Raw genomic sequence first — 15386 nt, forward strand, 5'->3', positions numbered from 1 at the left:
TTGCCTTGTAAAAAAAAAACAAAAATGCCTTTTATGTTTTTTCTTCCTTTCCCATGGTTTTTCACCCCTTAGTTCTGATTCCTTCTTCAAAGCATGGCTAATATAGAACTATGTTAAACAGGAATGTACATGTACAACTTTTACCAGATTGCTTGCTACCATGGAGAGGGGGGAGAAGGAAGGGAGTATGGTAGAAAAAATGTGGTACTTATAAATATGCAAATGAATAAATGTTGAAAAACTACCATAGCATGTAATTAGTAAAATAAAATAAAATTTCAAAAAAAAGTAGAATGAAAGCCTCATTTATATAGTGCTTTAAAATGGAAAAAAAAGGCTTTTGTAACAACTTTGTGAGACAGATATTATAGGTAGTCAATCCAGCAATCAACCAAGCAACAAGCTTTTATTAAATCACCTATCAGCACCAAGAACTGTGCTAAGTTTGGGGAACACCAACTACAGCATCAAAAATCTTCCTGTATCCAGGAGCAGCTAGAGAGGACAGGCACGCCTTAGACAGCACACCCTTTCTGGGTTCACCCAAAAAGGAACTCACATTGGGAAGTTGGGTTTTGATGGGAGTTGAACAATTGCTATACTTTGTCTTAGGGTCCTCAGGGAAATCTTGAGGGGTTAGGCTTCTTTCCCCATGTCTTTTAACCCTCAACCAAGCATGCTTTCCATTAATAATCAGACAATATCCTCTATTTTAAATTTTTTTTATTTATTTAAGGCAATGGGGTTAAATGACTTGCCTAAAATCACACAGCTAGGCAATTATTAAGTATCCAAGGCTGGATTTGAACTTAGGTCCTCCTGACTCCAGGGCTGGTGCTCTATCCACTGGACCACTTAGGTGTCCCTCAATTAACTTTAGAATCAACATTAGTACTAATACTTCATAAAAATATATAAACTTCATATAAATAAATATTTCATATATAACACTCCCCTCCACACACAAAAAAAGCCCATGGAAAACTTCAAAAGTGCCAAGAACAGATTCTCAGATCCTGGTCCTTCCTGGAATCTTGAGGAAATTTCCCTGTGAGTGTTCTCTGCCCAATGGGCTGCTCAGCTGACTCCCCAAGATCCCAGGCTTCAGGCCCTTCTGAGTTCATAGCGGGAGGATACTCTCCTCCACCAGTGGTCTTGCTCCCTGAAGCTACTGTCCTCCTCGGGTAACTCCATGTCTTTCCTTGATCTATCAATCCTCTCCTGATACAGGCACTTCTACAGCTGTTGTTGTTCATTCATTACAGCCATGTCTGACCCTTCATGACCCCATTATAGGGTTTTCTTGGCGGAGATACTGGAGTGGTTTGCTATTTCCTTCTCTAGTTCATTTTTCAGATGAGGAAACTGAGGCAAACAGGGTTAAGTGACACTCCCAAGGGTCATACAACTCAAAAATATCTGAGGCCGAATTTGAACTCAGATCTTTCTGACTCTAGCTGGGAGTTCTATTCACTGTCCCACCTCACTGCCCTTACAATGACTGTAGGCTGCTATTATTTTATTGAACACTCCAATGACAACCTCAGACACAGACCTCTGAACACAGTATCCGTGGGAAGTTTTAGAGATGCATCAAAAGGAACAATGATAAAACCAAAGAGAAATGTTTATAAGCTCCTCTATCCAGTTCAGGACAGCAGCAAAAACAAAACAAAAAAATAAAATAGTAAAACAGCAACAAAAGAAATCCTACCAGTCCTTTAGAGCCTCAGAGCAGAAACAGCTCTGGGCAATCCTAAACCAAGGCAAGGACCCAGACCAAGAAACAAGATGAGGCCAGCTCCCAAATAGCTCAGCACATAGGCCATCTGCCAGAGGAAAAGCAGGAGATGGGGCCAGATCAGTGCCCAGGCACTGTGCCCAGGCAGCTCAGCACCCAGTGGCCAGTGGGCCTTAAGGAAGGCAGAGCTGAGTACAGTGCCAGGCCAATATCTCATAGGCAGTACAACACCCAGGTGGTCAGCAATCAGACAGCCCCATGGGAAGCCCCAAAGGAGCCTGGACTAGGTAAGTGCCCAGGTAGTGCAGTCTGCAACATCCTGGAAGGTCAAGGCTTAAGCTGCTACTCAGTACCTGGGCAGCCTTGCCCAAGGCACTGTAGGAATAGGAACAAATCAGCTCACAGACATCTTGAGTCACAGCCAGAGAAAGGGTCAAGGCACCTAGCCTCAACATCTTTTTGGGACCTGTTTGGCTCACAGCACAGAATATAACAAAATCCAGATTCAAATTACATAAGAAGGAATTAAAGACGGAACCAGTGTGAGTCCCCAGAAGACTGAAAACAAATCCAGTAATTGCTGCAGAAGATGGAGCCTCGTTTAATGCACCACATTTAGAACTAAGTAGGACTTGCCCATAACATCTAGGAGGATGAAAGGGAGCAATCTAACCTAAATACAAAGTTCAAATACAAGGTTCAAAATCTGAGGCTAGAGACATGAATAAAGAGAAGAAAGTACTTAACACAATGAAGAAATATTTTGAACTGAGAAAAGTACAAGAGATGATTACAGAAGAGAAGATTAACTCTATATATCCAAATAAAGTCTCAGAGAAAAGAATGACCTGACAATGAGAAGTACTTAGGTAATTGGAAGAGATGAAATAAGTGAAATGTTAGAGAAAACAATAGCCAGGGAGAGAAGAATGGTAAGGAAAATGAATAGTTTAGAACATTACACAATAATTTACCTTTTTGAAATTTATAATGACTAGAACTGAAAGCAATGAATCCATGAAATAATAAATAGAAAAGTAAAATCAAAAACCTTGAAAAAAAAGAAAAAAATGTAAGTTATATGCTACCAAAAACAACTAAGAACACAGATCAAGGAGCGATAATCCTAAAATCATTGAAATATCTACTAGGACAAAAAGACTGGATACCACATTTCAAGAAATCATTAAGTGCAAACTATTTAGATCAATTAGAACCAGAGATTAAATTAAAAATAGAAAATATAACATCAGTCACTGCATGAAAGACATCTCAAGGTGTAAACTCCCAGGAAACAAAATCTAGAGTGTCCAGAAAGTTTCCATTGAGAGGAAATACTATACATAGTCAAAAAAGACAGAATTCAAATATCAAGGAGCTATAGCTAATATCACTCAAGACTTGTCAGCTGTCACTTATAAGGAAGGGAATATAATATTCAAAAAATAAAGGGTTGTATTCAAGAATAAGATTTCTGTCAAAACAACATGATCTTACAAGGGGAAAAATAGATGTTTAATGAAAAAGAGGCCTTCCAAACAATCCTGACTAAAAGGTTAGAACAGAGTAGAATCACTGAAGTGCAAACATAGAATTCAGAAAAACATAGGAAGGTATATATTATGTACATATATATACACACATATTAATTATATATACCATTTTTATCGATGAGGCAACAATAAAATATGAATGTTGAATGAGGTAAGTAGAGACACTATATAATGCTTAAATAGTTCATAGATAATGACATACATCTATATCTATAGTATCTATATACTATATAAATCCATAGTATATATCTTTATAGACATATATAAACATACATATATAATATATTCAATATGTGTATATCTATATATTATGTATATATAATTTAAATGTACTTATGTATGTATATAGTATGCACATATTTATTGTATGTATCTATATATCTATATGCATATTTATATACATGTTAATAATATGTGTACCTGTATGCCAAACATGTATATATTGAATGATAACATATTAATACTTAGAGGAAAAATTAATCAAATCACAGGGAGAAATAAAAGTAAAACTATAATAGTGAGCAACTTCACTGTATCACTTTCAGATCTAGATAAATCTTACATAAAAACAAACATACAGAATTTATATATTACCATAAAACCCAGTCAAAAGTTATAGGAAGATAAATTCTATTAAATTAAAGTGTATAAAATATTAGAAAGCACAAAATGCTCATTAAAGAAAAAAGACAGGCAAATAATTGGAGAAATATTACAATACTACTAAATTAGTGCCATACCAGTAAAACTATTTAGAAGTAACTAAATGGCACAGTGGCTAGAGTGCTAAATTTGGAATCAAGAAAAACCTGAGTTCCAGTCTGATCTGAGAACTTACTAGTTGTGTGATCCTGACAAATCACTTAAACGCTGACTGCCTCAGTTTCCTCATCTGTAAAGCACCTACCTTCCAGAGTTGCTGCAAAGATGAAATGAGATAATATTTGTAATAAGCACCTGGCACATAGTAAAACATTTGGCAAATATCTGTTTCTTTCCTTTCAAGGGATTATTTTGTAGAATTAGAAAAAAACAACAAAATTCATCTAGAACTACAAAAACTCCCCCCAAAATCTCAAGTGAAATAATGGGGAAAATGTGTGAAAGGAAGGGGTTCAAGCAGTAGCAGAAACCAAACTACAGTACGAAGGAATAATCATTAAAACTACATGGTACTTTTTAAAAAATATATATATATACTTCAGTAGAACAGATTAAGTTTTCAACATCCAAGAGCAAATAAACATGGTAGAAAAGTATTCAGTAAACTCAAAGATTATAACAATCAGGTTAAGAACCCTTTTCAACAAAAAAGAATGGGAAAATTGAAAACAGTTTGGCAGAAATTTTGTTTCAAGCCTCAAATTAATTTATGATATAGATATAAAAGATAAATTAATTTGAGGCTTGAAACAGAATTAAATTTGAGAAGCAAGGATAAAATTATCTTCAGATTTATGGATAGGGTCAGAATTCATCACCAAACAAGGGCTAAAGAGGATCATAGAAGGTAAAAGGACAATTTTGAACACATAATTTTTTTTTTTGTTTTAGGTTTTTGCATGGCAATGGGGTTAAGTGGCTTGCCCAAGGCCATCCAGCTAGGCAATTATTAAGTGTCTGAGACCAGATTTGAACTCAGGTACTACTGACTCCAGGGCTGGTGCTCTATCCACTGTGCCACCTAGCCATCCTAAACACATAAAATTTAAAAGTTGTTGCACTAGTAAAATTAATGCAGCTAAAATTAGAAAAAAACAAGTTAAATGAGGAAAAATCTTTGCAGCTAGTTTCTCTGTTAATGTTTTCATATTCTAATTATGTTAATTGATAAAAAAAACCCAAATCTTTCCCCAATAGATAAATGGTAAAAGGATATGAATAGTCAGTTTTCAAAGAAGAAATCTAAGCTTTCAATAGCCATATTATAATAAAAATGTTTGCCCTTAATTCTTTTTTTTTTTTAGATTTTTACAAGGCAAATGGGGTCAAGTAGCTTGCTCAAGGCCACACAGATAGGTAATTATTAAGTGTCTGAGGACAGATTCGAACCCAGGTACTCCTGACTCCAAGGCCTGTGCTTTATCCACTACGCCACTTAGCTGCCCCTGCCCTTCATTCTTGAAGAAGACCATGCCATCAGGGAGGTGATGCCATAACAAGTACATGAATTAGATTTGAATGAGGGTGGGCTGTGCTAAGTCACCAGCCTCACTTTTCTACTCCAGAGTCATCTGGGTCCAGTGGCCAGATATGGATCAGGATGACTGGAGATGGCCAAGGAGGTGAGGCAGTCAAGATTAAGTGAATTGCCCAAGGTCATATAGCTAGAAAGTGACAAGTGGTTAAGGCCAGATTTGAACTTCTGTTCTCCAAGGCTAGAGCTCTATCTGCTACTGCTCCACCTTGCTGCCCCTACAACTATATTAAAAAAAAAATGCTCCAAATCACTAATAATAAGAGATATGCAAATTAAAGCAACTCTAAGCTTCTACCTCATATTCATCAGATAAGCAAAGATGACAAAATCAGAAAATGAAAAAAGTTGGAGAGGCTGTGGGAAAACAGGCACATTATTGTACTGTTGATGAATCTGTGGATTGGCTCGGCTGATCTGGAAAGCGATTTGGAACCTCCCCCCCAACAAAGTCACCAAATTATATGTATCATTTGACCCAGAGCCACCATGATTTAAACTTATGCAATCAAAGAGATAAAAAAGAAAATGTATTTGTATGAAATATTAATATTAGCTCTTTTTATTGTAGCAAAGATCTGAAAACTAAGGAGAGTCTCATCAATTAGAGAATAACTAAAACTTATTATGTATATAATGGAATATTGACTTTTAAGAAATGACAAAGGGAGGGGCGGCCAGGTGGCGCAGTGGATAAAGCACTGGCCCTGGAGTCAGGACTACCTAGGTTGAAATTCGGTCTCAAACACTTAATAACTACCTAGCTGTGAGGCCTTGGGCAAGCCACTTAACCCCATTTACCTTGCAAAAACCTAAAAAAACAAAACAAAACACAAACCAAAAAAACAAGAAATGACAAAGGGAAAGTTTCAGAGAAGCCTGTGAGGAATCCTATTAACTAAGGCAGAGAAAAATGAGTAAAATAACATTATATAAGAAAAACATTATCACTTTATAAGGAATGTCACTATACACTAACATTATAGCATTATATATATTCAATAACATTATAAAGAAAAACAATTCTGAAGTGCCTAAGAACTTCTAAGGGCAAAAGTTTACTATTTAGGAGGATTGATGCTGAGACTTGCTGTCCACTTGCAGAGAAAGGGGATGAAATTAAGATGCAGAATGAAACAAATTTTTTTGGACTTAGCCAGAGTAGAAATTTGTTTTGTTTAACCATCCACATTTCTTGAAAGTCTTTATTTTTGTTTAGATATTTTCTAATGGGCTGGAGGTGGGAGAGTGCACTAAGAAGAGGTAGAAGGATAGGATAATGAAAAAAGAAAAAGAAATGAAAGAAAGGCCATTGAATTATCTTTCTTAAAAATGCACAGAAGAGGGCGGCTAGGTGGCACAGTGGATAGAGCACTGGCCTTGGAGTCAGGAGTACCTGAGCCTCAGACACTTAATAATTACCTAGCTGTGTGGCCTTGGGCAAGCCACTTAACCCCACTGCCTTGCAAAAAAAAAATTAAAAAATGCACAGAAGAGGGGCAGCTAGATGATGCAATGGATAGAGCAATGGCTCTGGAGTGAGGAGGACCTGAGTTCAAATTCGGGCCTCAGATGCTTAATACTAACTTAGCTGACTTTGGGCAAGTTGCTTAACCCCATTGCCTTGCAAAAAAAACAAAAACAAAAAATGAACAGAAGATAGCAGAAAGAAGGCCAGGAATAAAGCATGACTACATGACTTAGATATAAAAGATGACATTATAAACAAATACAAGGAGGACAATTTTAAAAGTTACACATTAAATTTATTATATGTACATAATTATGTATTTATATTTGCTGCACATTATATATATATATATATATAAACATTTACATATAAATATAAATAAAAAACAAGCTGTATATTATAGAGAGCTATCGTTTCCCGTAGGATCGTCTTGTTAAACTAGGCATCTAGGTGATACAATGCTTTAGCATCAGGGAGACCTGACTTTAAATCCAGCCTCAGATATTTAATCCCTATTTGTTTTGGTTTCCTCATGTTTTCAATAGGGATAATAACAGTACCTACTTCCCAAAATTGTTGTTAGGATCAAATGAGAAAATTGTAAAACATCTGGCATATAGTAAGTGCTATATAAATGTTAGTTGTTGCTTTTATTATTCTTCAATGTAAATAAAAATACTCATTTTGTTATGTCTAAGTTCATAATAAAAATAAAATAAAAATTTTAAAAGATCATAAGCATGGATCAAAAAATTTTTTAAAGAAGATCCTCACAGTGTTATCATCTGAACAATTCCCTTTCTGGTTACTCATTTCCTTATGATTTGGAAAGAACACAAAGAGGCAGAGGTATTGATGTGTTAACAGCCACTCCGGCTGGGTAAGAAAGTCACTGGATTAGGAGACAGCCCAAGGTAGTATAATATACGCATTCTTAGAGCTGGATAGAAGGAGACCTAGAGTTAGGGTCACCCTACAGTTCCTCTAGCCCTGAACTGTCAGTCTTCAGGTTCAGCAGTCAATTAGAAAGGCCTTTCCTTCATCACACAGTACAAGCTTATTATACACATACACTTACAGGGCAGAGTCCTAAAGTTCCCTGTGTCTTCTTCAAAGCTTAACTTGAATGCTACCTCCTATATGAAGCCTTTCCTAAAAGGCAGTGAATTTCTGTGCCTGCACTGTGTAACTCTGAAATAAGGGTAAATATGAGCATGCTCCAGGTCTTTGTTATATAAGTAAATAAAATTATGTACAAAATCATTTGGAAATCATTTTATGGTTGGTAAGGAAAGTCCTCAAAGAGGGCTTTGAAAAAGGCAAAGGAGGGGCAGCTAGGTGGTGCAGTGGATAAAGCACTGGCCCTGGAGTCAGGAGTACCTGGGTTCAAATCTGTCCTCAGACACTTAATAATTACCTAGCTGTGCGGCCTTGGGCAAGCCACTTAACCCCATTTGCCTTGCAAAAACCTTAAAAAAAAGGTAAAGGATTCCAGGAGATAGAAGTGAGAAGGAGTGCATTCCAAGGTTAGAATGTACAAGTTTGGGGATAGAGATGCAATGTTATATATGGGGAGCAAGTAAGCTAGTTTTGGCTAGAACATGGAGTGTATGAAAAATAATAGTTTTCAACAAGTCTAGAAAGGCAAGAGTCAGTTTGTGAAAGGTTTGAAATATTCAAAAGAGGAATTTGTAGTTGATTGCAGAGCAATAGGAAATCCCTGGAACTTTCAGCACCTGGGAATGACATAGTCAGATCTGTGCTTTAGGAAGATCACTGGCAGATGTGAGGAAGATGGTTGGGACTAATATGACCAAAATAGAAAATGGTAAATATTAGATGGTTGTAGGAAAACTGGGACACTAATCTACTGTTGGTGGAGTTGTGAATTGATCCAACCATTTTGGAGAACAATTTGGAAGCCAAATGAATATTAAACTGTGCATACCCTTTGAACCAGCAAGCATTACTAGGTCTGTATCCCAAAGAGATCACAAAAAAAGGGAAACAGACCTATATGTACAAAAATATTTATAGTAGTTTTTTTGTAGTGGCAAAAAATTAGAAATTGAGGAGATGCCCATCAACTGGGGAATGGCTAAACAAATTGTAGTATATGGATGTGATGGAAAAATATTGTTCTGCAAGAAATCATGAGCAGGTATATTCCAGAAAAACTTGGAAAGACTTTTATGAACTGATGCTGAGTGAAGAACATTGTATACATTAATGGCAACATTGTATAACGATCAACTTAGATGGACTTAGCTCCTCTTAGCATTTCAATGATCAAAGACAATTCTAAGGGACTTATGATGGAAAGTGCCATCCACATCCAGAGAAGGAACTATGGAGTTTGAATATAGACCAAAGCATACTATTTTCACTTTTTAAAAAACTTTAAATGTTTTTATCTTTCTTATGTTTTTCCCTTTTGTTCTTCTTCTTCTTCTATAGCATTACTAATATGGAAATATGTTAAATATCATTGTACATGTATGACCTATGTCAGATTATTTGCTGTCATGTGAAGAGAGGGAGGGAGAAAAATGTGGAACTCAAAAATCTTATAAAATCTTATCTTTACATGTAATTGGAAAAAAATAAAATAAAGAAGATGGATGGGGTGGGGAGTGGAATGAGAAGAAATAAGGGGAAACATTTGGGGGTTCTTGCAATAATCTAGATAGATGAGAAGGGCATAAATTAGACTTGTGGCTGTGTGAATAGAGAGAAGGAAGTCAATGCAAGAGATATTGTGGAGAGAGAATCAATAAGACATAGCCATAGATGATTTTCCCCTTTCAACTATAAATTTATGATCCTGTGATATATACATATCTATACATATATACACACATATCCATATCCATATATGTACATATAAGTCCTCTGTATACAATGCTAATTGAACACATGGTTAGGTAATTTGGTAACCAAGTAAAAGAATAAAGAGGACATCGAATAAGAATAGAAAAGAGCCAGGATAGAACTTTGAGGAACATTCATGATTAGGGAGCATTATAAGAATGATGAACTAGCAAAGAAGAGTAAGAAGCAGGAGAACCAGAAGAGTATATTATAAAAATCAGAGAGAAGAACATGTATAGGAATAGAATGTGAGGTCAACCATATTAACACAGCAGAGAGGAAAAAAGGATGAGGAAAGATCATCAGAATTAACTTTGCAAAGAGCAATTTTTGTTGAGTGATGAGGTCAGAGGCCATAAAGAAGGAGAAGTGGACACAACAGTAAAGACAGCTTTTTCCAAGAAGCAGCTAGGTGGTACAGTGTATAGAATTCCAGGACTCAAGTCAGGAGGAGTTCAAATCTGCCTTCAGACTTTTTGTACTTCTGTGATCCTGGGCAGGTCACTTAATCCTATTTGCCTCAGTTTCTCATATGTAAAATGAGAATAATAATAATAAAATCTACCTCACAGGGTTGTTGTATGGATTAAATGAGAAAGTATTTATAAGGGCCTAGAAGATATAATTGCTTACTATTAGTAGTAGTGGTGGTTTTGTGACCTTGGACAAGTCACTTAACCTCCATTTGTCACAATTTCCTCAATGGGGATAATAACAGTACTTACCTTTCAGAGCTGCTCATTAATAGGGGGATTCCTGGTGAGGAAATTCCCACTAACAATTTCAATCAGAACCTGCTTTGCAACTTATTGTCTTGGGTTGTTTTCTGGGAAGGGGTGTCTAACAGGTGACTTGCTCAGGGTCACATGGCTTATGTGTATTGACACAGGAACCAAACCCAGGTCTTCTTAACTCTAATATCATATCTCGACTCATTATCCAATTCTACCTTTCCTGGTTGCCATATTATAATATAAATTAGAACTGTTTCTAACTTCCTCCAGCACTATTCAGCTGAATGCAAGTAGATGAAGATAAAGACAGTGAGTATCTTCACTGTCCTCAGTATTGAGATCTGGCAAAGCAACAGCATGGATGAGACTAAAGGAAAAGGGATTCAAGAGTAGAAGATAGGGTAAAAGTTAAATTGTTGTCATTAGGGTTGATTGAGAAGGAAGAATTGTAAACTCTACTCCCTATTCTGTTTCTGAAAACCCTTTGATTTCACCCTCTATTCTTTCCTGCAGGCTCTGATGACTTTCACCAAGGTCATTTTCTCTACTTGTAACCTCTAAGCCATCCCCTCCATCTCCTCTAGCATATTGCTCCTACAATTACTGGACTATGCAATCCACTGAAGCTACATTCTATATCTTATCCCTGCCTTTCTCAGTCAAGCTTCTATAAGGGGACGATAAGAAGGGAACAAGTATTTATAGAGTGCCTACTATGTGCTAGGAACAGCAAGGATGATACTCTGGGAAAACACAGAGAGATGGCAGAGTTAGAGCTCATGTGAAGATGAAAAGAGGTTCTCTGTTTCCTCCATCTTGGAGCCTTGGGGGCTTGCCTGAAAACTGGACTTCTAGAATAGCAATATATCTGGAAGGCTGGGGTCCAAGGTCATTTTTGCTGGCCACAAGTGAGGCCTACAAAACCAGAGGGAACATACAACTCTTCTGAAAATTAAAGGAGTCTATGCTCAGGATGAAACTGAATTCTATTTAGGCAAAAGATTACTTAAGTATACAAAGCAAGAAACAAACAAATAACTCCGGTGGGAAACCCAAAAGAACAAGTGTGATCAGAGGAAAAGTTATCTAGGCTCTTGGAAATAGTGGAATGGCTTGAGCAAAGTTCAGAAACAAGCTTCCTTCTAAGATCATTGGATATAGGATTTGAGGGATGCTCTATCCCTCAAGGATCTAGATTAAATTCTAGATTAAATAAAATTACACACTTTTGCAAATGTTGAAAGAAACAAAGAAAAGAGGTTTAGCAGAAATGAGGCACATAGACAGATTAAAATTAGATGATCATAACCAGATTAAGGATTCACCTTTTTGTTTATAGAAATAAAACATTTTCTAAATGATGATGAAATCAAAAGTGTAACCATCTTGTATATATGATCGAAGAAAAATGTAGGTGTGGGTTCTATTATTATTTCTAGTTTATAGTTAAGGGAATGGATGGTCAGAAAAGTGATTTGACCAAGTCTCACAGTTTCTAAGTGACAAAGATAGGATATGAATCTATGTTCTCTGACTCTAAATCTGCTTTACCATGCAGAATATGGAGCAGTTTCAGCAAAAAACTAGAGGAAGTAGAATGCCTGAAGAGGGGGGAGAGATAGGGCTAAACAGGAGTAAACAGGAGCAGAGAGAAGTTGACAGTGACAATTTGAATGAAATTTGGGGTAATGGGGCCTTGGGAGGTAAAATGTGGTTGAAATAGCAGGTATGGGAAAAATACCATTCTTTTCAGAGTGTTATAAAATGGGAAGAATCAGAGGACGATGAGGGGAGAGGTTGAAGGTACCTTAATTTGAAAATAGAAGCATGAAATGGGTTGATAGGGAAGTGAATTCTAACTTGTGGTAGAGCCAGGACAAGCATTTAGGTCTTCTGGCTTTGAGTCAGTCCATTGTTCTTTCCACTATCTCATTCGACCTTAATTCAGCACTCATTTATCAAGCCCTAGTTCCCAAGTGCAGTATACTCTACTAAAATTCTGAGATTGCAAAAAAATTTTTTTCAAGATTTGATTATTTTAAAATATATTAATGCAATTTATTGTTCAGTTGTATCCATCTCCATGTAATTCCATTTGGGGTTTTCTTAACATTATTGAAATAGCTTACCATTTCCTTCTTCAGATGAGGAAATTGATGCAAACAGGGTTAGATGACTTGATCAAAGTCACACAGCTAGAAAATGATTGAGGCCTTAATTTGAATTTTAGTTTTCCCAGCTCCAGGCTAAACTCTGTATCCACTGAGTCACTTAGCTGCCTTTAATGTTAGTACCTAGTTATTTAAGCCTAGGTACAATAATGGCCCCTAAGGTACATATTATTCCCTCCTCTGCTGTTTTAGGGAGAGTTTTAGACAAAAAGTTATGAGTGCAATTGTAATTTCTCAGAGCACCCAATTAGGAAAAAAATCTTAATATTTAGGCAAAGAATTATTAGGCTGGTATAGAAAACAAATTTTGGAGGATGCAGGGTATTACGAACTTGGACAGAATAAAAATTACATCTTTATTTTAACTAGCCTTTAACTGAAATTAAGAATTTTCTTAAATTGTGAGTATATGTTTTTTAAGCATTCTGAGATTTCACTGGACTTCTAAAGGGTTCCATCACACAAAAAAGGTTAAGAACTCCTGATTTAGGCAGAAGTTGAATTTTCAGCTTAGATTTACGTTTCTATCTTTGTCTAGTTAACCCCTGGCTCTTTTTGTTTGAGACAAAATTCAGGTTACTAGAAACAAAACAGCAGATTATAATGTGTGTCTGCAGGACAGATAGGCACTTGGAGGGAAAGTTGGAGAAAGAATAAACCTTTTCTCAGCACTTCCCTGAGACATACTCACAAAGTATGTGAATATTTTAGGGCCATCAACCTGGTTTTTCTGCTCTAGGATGTTTGTGGAGCTGATGGCCCTCCTCAATAGCTCCCCTCTCTTCCAGAGCTTAGTTTTATACCTCTAAGCTCTAGACTCTTCTACAGCTAGTTCCCCTGGGGCTGCCAGTTTTTGGATCCAACTCTATAAAGCCCTCTCCTTCTTTTGAGCTTCTCTCTCTCTCTCTCTCTCTCTTTAGGTTTTTTGGCAAGGTAAATAGGGTTAAGTGGCTTGCCCAAGGCCACACAGCTAGGTAATTATTAAGTGCCTGAGACCGGATTTGAACCCAGGTATTCCTAACTCCAGGGCAGGTGCTTTATCCACTGTGCCACCTAGCCTCCCCTGTCTCTCTCTTCTAAGATAACTCTTCCCTTTATACCAATTCCTTAGTGCAAAGCACTATATATTCACATTTTTTCCTTTCTGCAGCATACTGAAAGGTAGCTGTGCTTCTTTTCCATATTTGCATAGGACACATAGATTAAAAAAGTCCCCATTCTCTGCTTTCAAAGAACTTCATTCTACCTATTCTCAACCCCTATCTCAATCCCACCCCTCCACAGATTGTCTAACTATCTCCTCATCTCCTGAACTATATTAGAAAGGAAAATTGCTTATTGAAAGTAAAAAACAAAACAAAACATTGAACTAATATATAAAACTAGGAGCTGGCTTTATGAAAAAAGTCCAATAAAATAGAAATTAGTTGATTTAATTAAAAAAAGGAAAGAAGAAAAAAATTATTAATATCAAAAATGAAAAGGATGAATATACCACTAATGAAGATGAAATTAAAGCAATTATTAGGAATTACTTTGCTCAATTATATGACAGTAAAACTGACAATCTAAGGCAGAGATGTCCAACCTCTTCAACCTTTAGCATGCAATGTGGCCCAGAAGAGCTAAAAGGTTGGACACCCATAGAGCACCGGTGTTGGAGTCAAGAGGTTGTGAGTTGGAATCCAGTCTCAGACACTTGATACTCACTAGTTATGTGACCTTGGGCAAGTCACTTAATCCTGATTGCCTCACATCCAGGACCATCTCCAGTCATCCTGATTCATATCTGACCACTGTTTCCAAATGGTTCCGGAGGAGAACATGAGGCTGATGACTTAACATAGCACCCCTCATTCAAATCCAATTCATATGCTTGTCATAGCATCATCTCCCTGATGTCATGGTCCTCTTAGCGCACGAAGGACAAACATTATTATTATTATTATTATTATGAAAATGGATGAACATTTACAAATAAATAAACTGTCCAGATTAACAGAAGAGCATATAGAATACTTAAATAACAATATCTTAGAAAAAATAAATTGAACAAGCCATCTATGAACTCTCTAAGAAAAAATTCCTAGAACTAGATGGATTTACAAGTGAATTCTACCAAACATTTAAGGAATAATTTCAATCAAAGTAACTGCAGAAAATATAAAATGCTTGCGAATCTACCTATTAAGACAAACCCAGAGACTATAAGCACAAAATCAAAAATACTTTTCTCACAAATAGAGATCAAAATAATTGGAGAAATACTATTTGCTCATAGATAAACTTAGTCAACAAAAAAATAATTCTATGAAGTTTTACTTCCTCAGTGCCATACTAATCAAACTATCAAAGAATTATTTTAAAAGCTAGAAAAATAACAAAATTCATCTAGAAGTTCTTAATTGTTCAACTAGGCTTTTAGTTGATTTTCTAGAGGTCTCTGTTTTATTCTAGGCATTTAAATGAGAAGTCTCAAGATTTCATTAGCACTTTAGGTGCTGAAGTTTTTTTTTTTTTCCTGGCAAGACAATGGGGTTAAGTGACTTGCCCAAGGTCTCATCACATTTGAACTCAGGTCCTCCTGACTCCAGGGATGGTACTCCATTCACTGCACCACTGAGTTGCCCCCTGAAATTTTTTTTCTT

General features: G+C 36.3%; 1 pseudogene; it reads left to right on the top strand.

The window, feature by feature from the left end:
* The window catches only part of LOC141511989 (large ribosomal subunit protein eL33 pseudogene), a 19783-nt pseudogene extending 8021 nt beyond the window's left edge, over positions 1–11762 (top strand).
* The last annotated feature ends 3624 nt before the right edge of the window (positions 11763–15386 follow it).

This window comes from Macrotis lagotis, chromosome 2 (assembly GCF_037893015.1).
Source record: "Macrotis lagotis isolate mMagLag1 chromosome 2, bilby.v1.9.chrom.fasta, whole genome shotgun sequence".
NCBI lineage: Eukaryota > Metazoa > Chordata > Mammalia > Peramelemorphia > Peramelidae > Macrotis > Macrotis lagotis.